This window comes from Lineus longissimus, chromosome 12 (genome assembly GCF_910592395.1).
Source record: "Lineus longissimus chromosome 12, tnLinLong1.2, whole genome shotgun sequence".
NCBI classification, from domain to species: domain Eukaryota; kingdom Metazoa; phylum Nemertea; class Pilidiophora; order Heteronemertea; family Lineidae; genus Lineus; species Lineus longissimus.
The window spans coordinates 11,288,195-11,295,810 of record NC_088319.1 but is presented as its reverse complement, the minus strand read 5'-3'; the positions used below and the strand labels follow the sequence as shown (position 1 = coordinate 11,295,810).

Genomic DNA, 7,616 nt, shown 5'->3' with positions numbered 1-7,616 from the left:
CTTAGTTAAACGATCGTCGGTAATTCGTGGGTGATAGCTACTTTTGTGGAAATTAATCAATGGCCAGTACAACCAACACTCCAAGCTATTCATGAGTCGCATTACCCGATAAAAGTCGCATTTTATCACAGGCTTATGAAACTTCCTACTTCCTCGTCATCAGATAAAGAGCCAGGTCTCGGTCTGAAGACCTCCTTTCTCTACCAATCACAAAGCAGGCCTAGATTTGAAGTGTTCGACCCATCCACATTCTCGGATGACGGACTAAGACCTTCCGACAACAAGGATATTACTCACGCATGGCCTCGACGCAAGCATCCTCAGATCGGGTGCACAAATTAATCTAAATATGTCTGCATTATTATATCATTTCCTTTAACTTATATTCAAAGTGGTAGTTTCCTTCATACCTATATATATCGAGGCGGATTCCTTGTTGGGTTACATAGGCCTACGATATTAGGCCAATGATGAAACGTATTCTAGTGGCTGTGGAGAAACTATGTTGTTGGTGATATGGAATGGCTGTCCGGTGGAGGCATCATTATACTGATGCATTTATTTGCAGGTAGGCCTAATTCGGAATTCATTTCCTCAAATTATGATATAATGATGTTCGGTTTGATTCTTATTCAGATAAACTGTGTTTCCCCGTGACTCCATCACCATGTGTTCCCGGGCTGTGTTCCCTTGAATGTTCGTGACACTGAACAATTTGGAACGATTCTCTGTGTGTCCATTATTGAAGTTCTTGATGCATACTTCTTAATACTTACATTTGTACATGCACTATGTAATCAAGATGGGAGCATAGTCAGATGCTATGGAATAATTTACAGTACTGTTAGCCATTTAAGCCCACCTTCCCGAAGCAAAATAATCCATGAAAAGTCTGTGTAGAAATCCCAAATCTATGACAAACACGGTGTCTTTCATTGCGTTTCTCGTTTTTAGCCCTTTTGGTGGGTCCATTTTTTCAAGATTGGCCTGATGACCTTTGGGATAAGCCGTTCAGTTTGTGTATCTCGGGAATATTTCCTCCCTACTAAAGAAATCAAAGATGAAATATTGTGCAGCGTCGCTTTTGGGAACGAGACAGTTTGCCAACAAATATATCTCTATCACAAATAGCTCTTTTAAATTTGGAAATAGACTTGAAATTTCTGCATGCAACCTATTCTCAGTGGATGCGACCCACGCTGAATCGTTTTACCTATGCGAGAGCCGTCTGTAATGTTTCCGGGATTGATGACACCGAACTGGGCGTCTTGGCTTTCTCATTAAGCACCGCGAGAGTGAAGCTAAACTGTAGATTTTTTGCGAAAAGACAGCTCTATCCGAGCTATGGAGCTGGACCTATGCCAATACCGACAGTGAGGTGTGAATTTTTATTCTAAAACATCTCAAATTAGATAACGAATAATGTGGTTTTAAATACCTTTGACCGCGTCCATAATTTGCACCAACCCAAGCAGTTCTGGTGGCCTAACCATAACCGCTGAATTCAAAACGAGGCTTCGTTGGCGCATAGTGCATTTACGCTGTAAAGTATGGTTCATTCTCAATCCAGGTGTCTCAGAATTTCTCCCCAATCACAGCGAGAGTGAAGCTAAACGGTAGGTTATTGGGCGAAATGACATATTTTTAACCAACCCAAGCGATTATGGTTAATTGCTTACATGTACCATAACTGCTGCCGTCAAAACGAGGCACATCAGGCGCAAACATGTGTACATTACAGTCATTATACTCAAGGTGTTTTAGATAAGTCGATCTATAATACATTTTCTTTCTTTGAAGCTGAAGCAGAAACCTGTATCTCAAAAACTACAGAAACCAGGCACTCTCCAACTGGATATGGATATATTCTCTCGAACCCTAAAGACGACAAAGCAGAATACTGGAAATATAATTCTGTTTCAAATTGTTCGTGCTACGTGAGGCTGGCCTCATCAGCTAATATATCTGCCGAGATCTTGAAGGTACACAGTCAATTAAACTTACGATGGACTCGGATATGGGATAACTACACTTACCCCTTGAAGCTTGAAAAATCGAGTACACGGGCGCATCTGAAGACACGGATCACACATCGATACTTCAGTATGGAAATCAGGCCGATTTCTCAGCCGCTGCAAGGCTCAGGAAAGTTCGAAATATATGTTGAAGGTAAGTGTTGCATTTTTTGTAAGGCATTACCCTCCCCAGATGCTCTTGTGCTTTTGTTCCCTGTATTGCACATGCCGCCGGTGCTCGAATGGAGCGATAATGAATTTGCGCGAAACTTGATGACACCAATATACTTCGTACTTCGTCGTTCGTAAGGGTCGCAAGACCAGCCTGAGATAAGTTTTGCACCAGTGACGAATGACGAACGGCGCAGGTCCGAATCCTACTTCGTCATTATGATTCGTAATTTCTGATTTCGCTGATCGACAAATGACGAAAAACGATTGAGTTTTTACTGCAGACTATCATGAGACACACGCATGAAAATTTGATCGAAGTACACCAATATTCAACTGGAATTTCTCCTATTTCCCGCGTAGTTTTACTCCCCGCACAAATATGGCGTAAGCTTACAAAAGCTACGTAATTTCCCAGAATATTTGGCCTGTGATGGCATATATAAGTGAATTCGTAAACGTGTAATCTTTTTACGAACGCCTCACGACGATTTCAGAGATATCTCGTACTCATCACGAAGTCCTAACCCAGAATGACGAGCCTCACGTCATCAAATTTGCGCTGGAATTGATGACGTCTTTCGCAATTCTTCGTTCGTCTGCTGCAAACCCTCCCTATCGACGGTTAAAAACGAACTGCACACAAGAATGCACCTTGGGAAAAACACAAACTAATTTGGTAGTTCCTATTGCGCCAACTGTGAAATTAGTAAAACCTAACCATAAAATTAGTTCTAGCTAAAATGAAAAGGCCACGGGGCATTGTGCTCATCGTGTAGATATTTGGAGGTTAATAGGAAGGTTAAGAAATATGAGCATGTGAAGTATGTAGGTAATCCAAATCGGTATGACAAGTGATGTATCCTTGCTTAGAGTACCTAACATAAAAATATTATTGAAAAAAGTCACTAATAAATGAAATACATGTACTGCAATTATTATCTTTTTTATTTTTGGCCTCCTGGTGTCCAAATCGAGAATCAGATCGGACCGAAATTCGGTGTCAGAGGTTGTATGACAAAGGGAGTCATGTGTACCAAATTGCAAGTTCATAACTTCAGCGGTTAAGAAACGTGCCACAGTTACACTCAAAAAGCCAATTCACTCTATTTGACCTCAGTGACCTTGAAAATGTAGGTCAAATCAAAAACCCGAAACAAAGTCGGTGGAATAAGGACTACCAGAGTTTGGATTGTTTACGGCCTAAGACAAAATTGCCCTTATAACGCCTTTTGAATTACAATAACGCAATATGTGATGGTTGGCCTTACTTTCCTTTACTTTCAGCCAATACATCACTGCACTTCATCTGCAGCGAGAAAGACTTGATCACAGAAAAACCAACCACACCCACCACAAGCACAGCGCCCACACCACTGGTGGACCAGGGTTTTGTGAACGTTACAATCATGGTAACCAGCATAGGAGACACAATTGTAACTAACAAGCACAACGTGAAACAAGGTAAGAATATGGAATAATCTGATGAAGCATAATTTCGAATATAAATGTCCCGATGGCCTAGTGGTCAGGGCGTCAGCCTCTTAGGGCTCTTTCCGATGCGGCTGGTCGATTATGATATAGTCGCAAGCGAGTCGAATATACATGTAGTGTATCAACTGCATTCTCGCAAGGCGCCTTATCATTTTAATTGTCTACGATGCATTTTGACCTATATTGACCAGATTGCTACCAATATCGTATTGGCATACATGTACCAACACGGTTCATGATGTACCATACGCATTTCCTACTTTCCTCCCAAGTAGCATATTAGCCCAAGTTTTACCGACTCTATTTTCTATTCCCTCCACAGAGTCTTCGATCTTAAACTTAGTCATAGGAGTTAGTTGCGGTGTCCTTGTGCTCATTGTGATCATTGTTGGGACAATCATCGCTGTCAAAAGGTAGGTACAGCACCGGGCAGACGAGCGAATTTAATTGCTGCGACCTTCAATCATGATCGCTTGCGACAAAAATAACCTAAAATAGTTGTATTCAAAGGGGAACTGACAATTTTAACGTGATGTAAGTTGATATTATAATGATTATACTAATTATAAACTGTACAATAAAACATTCACTGCGGAAGTCGCGGAATTCATAATGCATGCAAGACTGTCACCTGAGAAACAATGACGTTATACCTAGAACCAAACTGAATGTCGCTTCGTGTCAGCATGAAAGAAAAAAAAACTTCTTCCCAGACATGTAAGTCTCCCGCAAGATTTTATGGCATCTGATGTTGCAACATGAAAGAAAAAAAAACCTTCTTCCCAGACATGTAAGTCTCCCGCAAGATTTTATGGCATCTGATGTTGCCGCATTTGTCCTAGATCTATTTGTCGTAAGTAACAGAGGAGTCTGAATTAAGTTAACCATTTGAATTTCTTCCGAAAATGCGATCTGCCTATGTTTAATACGTGACTAAAAATTACCACTTTGGCATATTGGGTGTGACGTCATTTTCTCCCGCGTGACTACGTCACGCCGGACGGTTTTCATGAATTAAGAACTCCGCGTTTTCGCAGTGACATTTCATTGTACATGTATTGTTTAATATAATTATGATGACATTAACAAATAACAAAACGCTGAAATTGTCTGTTCAGTAGTACTCGCTTGCAATTTTCCTCCTAGCATTTGCAGGGGTTGCTATTGAAGGCAAGGCACTTGACTGCAAACAGAATGATGCCTTTCTTGAATTGATACCAAACTTGAGGTATTGGATGTGTTATATGGTTGTCTCACGAAACACGACGCGGGTGGGGCAAAAATGGAGACCGAAACCGAGGCGGCAGCCGAGGTTTGGGGCGAAATTTCAGCCATGATACGGACAGTGAGGTATCAATTTATATTCTAAAACACGTCAAACTAAAAAATGAAATATGATGTTGACTTCTTTTTATATTGATTATCGATTTTATGCACCAACCCATACCACTGCCGTCAAAACGAGGCACTATTAGCGTCTCGTGCAATATACACCATATACTGTGGTTAATTGTAATCAAGGTGTTTTAGAATTCATTCTATCAAAAAACCGAGCTACATCGTATTTTACATAGAAAATACTACAACGCAAATCTATTATTTTTTAATTACGTAATTGTACAGAAAGATGAGTACTCAGTCTTCCTTTGATTTCTGGTTCTTATTCTGGTATTTCGCGCTATTGACACATGTTTCTTTGTACTTGTACCTGTATTTGACGTTAGAATAAAATCATCTAGGCAGAAGCAATCTGATAAGTTCATTGGTTATGTATGAGAGCTAATTTTGTCACAAGAAGCCCTCTATTCAGAATTAGAACGAATACATCTTTAAAAATCCCTTTTCGATAAAATGAACTGAAAAGAATATACAGATCAGAAATATTTACTAACATACCATGGATATAAATTAGTTGTAGCTTACAATTTAGGAATGTTTCACATGATAAAAAAAACGCATGTATGTAATTCCAGAGCAAAACGAAAAAGTAGAAGGCGTCGAGAAAACCTGAACCAAGGAATTGAATTGACGACCAGAGAGGGTGATGCCGTCTATGCGGAGATCGCCGAAAGCAATGGGCAGGAGTCTGAGAATGACTTCGGCGACCCCGACGCAGAGAAGGGGTTCGAAATGTACGCAGAAATCTCGAGACCGGTAGGAAACGAGGTGGGCTATGCGACGGCCACCTTTCCTGACTCCGGTAAAGGTGTGCTAAAGGGCCGTGAGGGAACTGCCCTGCAGAATGAACTTCTTAACCAGATGAATCAGGAACCCATTCCGAACGATGCGGTGTATGCCAAAGTTAACAAATGCAACCAGAGAAAGGACGGTCGAAATGTTGCAATTGGTGCTACTGCTGGTAAGAAAGATGCTTTCTTGACATGTCTGGACGAAGTGGATGAAAGCGACGACTCTCAACAGAATTTGGTGTATGCGCAGGTCATAAAGAAAAAGCAACGGACAGCGCCTGCCATTGGTTCCAAAGCAGCAGCAGGGCAACCGACCTTGACAGCGATACCTTTGCTACTAACCGACGGTGCAAACCAGGCGCCAGACTCCCCAGACGAACACGCTGATCCATGTGAACAGGTATACGCTCAGGTAAACAAGAAGAAACGACAACCTGATTTGGCACCTTCCGACGTTGGTTCTTCCTACCGACCTGAGAGCTCGCTCTCTACTACGGGTGGCACTGACTCGGATGGACACTGTTACTCCAGTATAAGCGCCAATTCGCCCGGAACACCGAAGACAACCTTGCCGAATGTTAGTCAGTAACAAGCGCCTGTTGCGGTGGCTACACTGACCCAAACTACAGATCCCGTTACTGTCGAATGGGATCAAAATGGCGCTGATGTGGTAGACGCTACATCCTCGGAACCAAATTCATCAGACTACCAGTATGCCGACATCAATTCGGGCGACGCCAAAGCTGAAGTTCATTATAGGCCTGACTTGGGGAAGTCCATTGAGAATCCAGGTGGGAATGACGACGATACATATGACCATTTACAATTATCCTCAATTGCAAAGAAAATACAGACGACCCATCAAAAATGATACCAGTACATGTACAGAAAGAAGTGTGGAAGAACAAGAAACTATACTCCAGATGTACGGCGGTCAGCAACATCAATTGCACGATGATCATGGTGATGACCACTGGCAATATCCCTGTACCAAGAGAACCTGTGTTCCTGCACTGCCACGGACCGTTAACTTTTTACCCATTCTGAACTTCCGAAAGTGCCAAAAAGTGGTATTATTTAACGCAGTCAGGCTGTACCTGCTATATGTTAAAACATCAGGAGCCTGTTTCTATTCTAGAGGTTAGACAATATACGTCTACACATCCTATCACCTCTTAAAAATTGTATAAACAGCACCAAAATAGACCAGCAGAGTGTCGCAATCGGCAAAAATCTAAATATTTATTCAAGCAACAGTGGCACCAAAGGCAACGGTGGCTCAATCGCGAACGAATGATGGCAAAGTTTTGGGACATTTCGGCGGTAAAGGATATTTTTCTTCATTTTATTGACCAATTACGGTATAAAGTCTTTTCACATATCGCGACAGCATGATAAAGAGGCCTTACATGTACTACGCCACTTAACAGTCGATCGATACACTGAAAACCGTAAGAAAACGTCAGTCGCTGCTGACACACTGACTGCACACTGGTGAATCTCGAACGGGAAAGTGAAACCGATTGATAGATTCGATAACGGGAAAGGGAACGAGAACCAATCACGGTGAATTGGTGCTCGGAACGGGTAGCAAATCCATGTACCACGATATCCAAGTCATCACTTGCGAAAAAACAGATAATAAGCCAACATGATCAATGATCGACAGCTGATGCTGTTAAAATGCAAACGTATCAATTTTGTAGAGATGCATGATATCCGTTATCAATATACAAGGAATGACCTC

General features: G+C 41.7%; 1 long non-coding RNA gene across 1 annotated transcript; it reads left to right on the top strand.

Annotated features, from left to right (window-relative positions):
• The first annotated feature begins 3,516 nt into the window (after nt 1–3,516).
• LOC135497127 (uncharacterized) lies at nt 3,517–5,755 on the top strand. Its single transcript, XR_010448769.1, has 3 exons — nt 3,517–3,650; nt 4,003–4,093; nt 5,654–5,755. It is a non-coding gene; the product is annotated as an uncharacterized LOC135497127 (long non-coding RNA).
• Nucleotides 5,756–7,616: the final 1,861 nt, after the last annotated feature.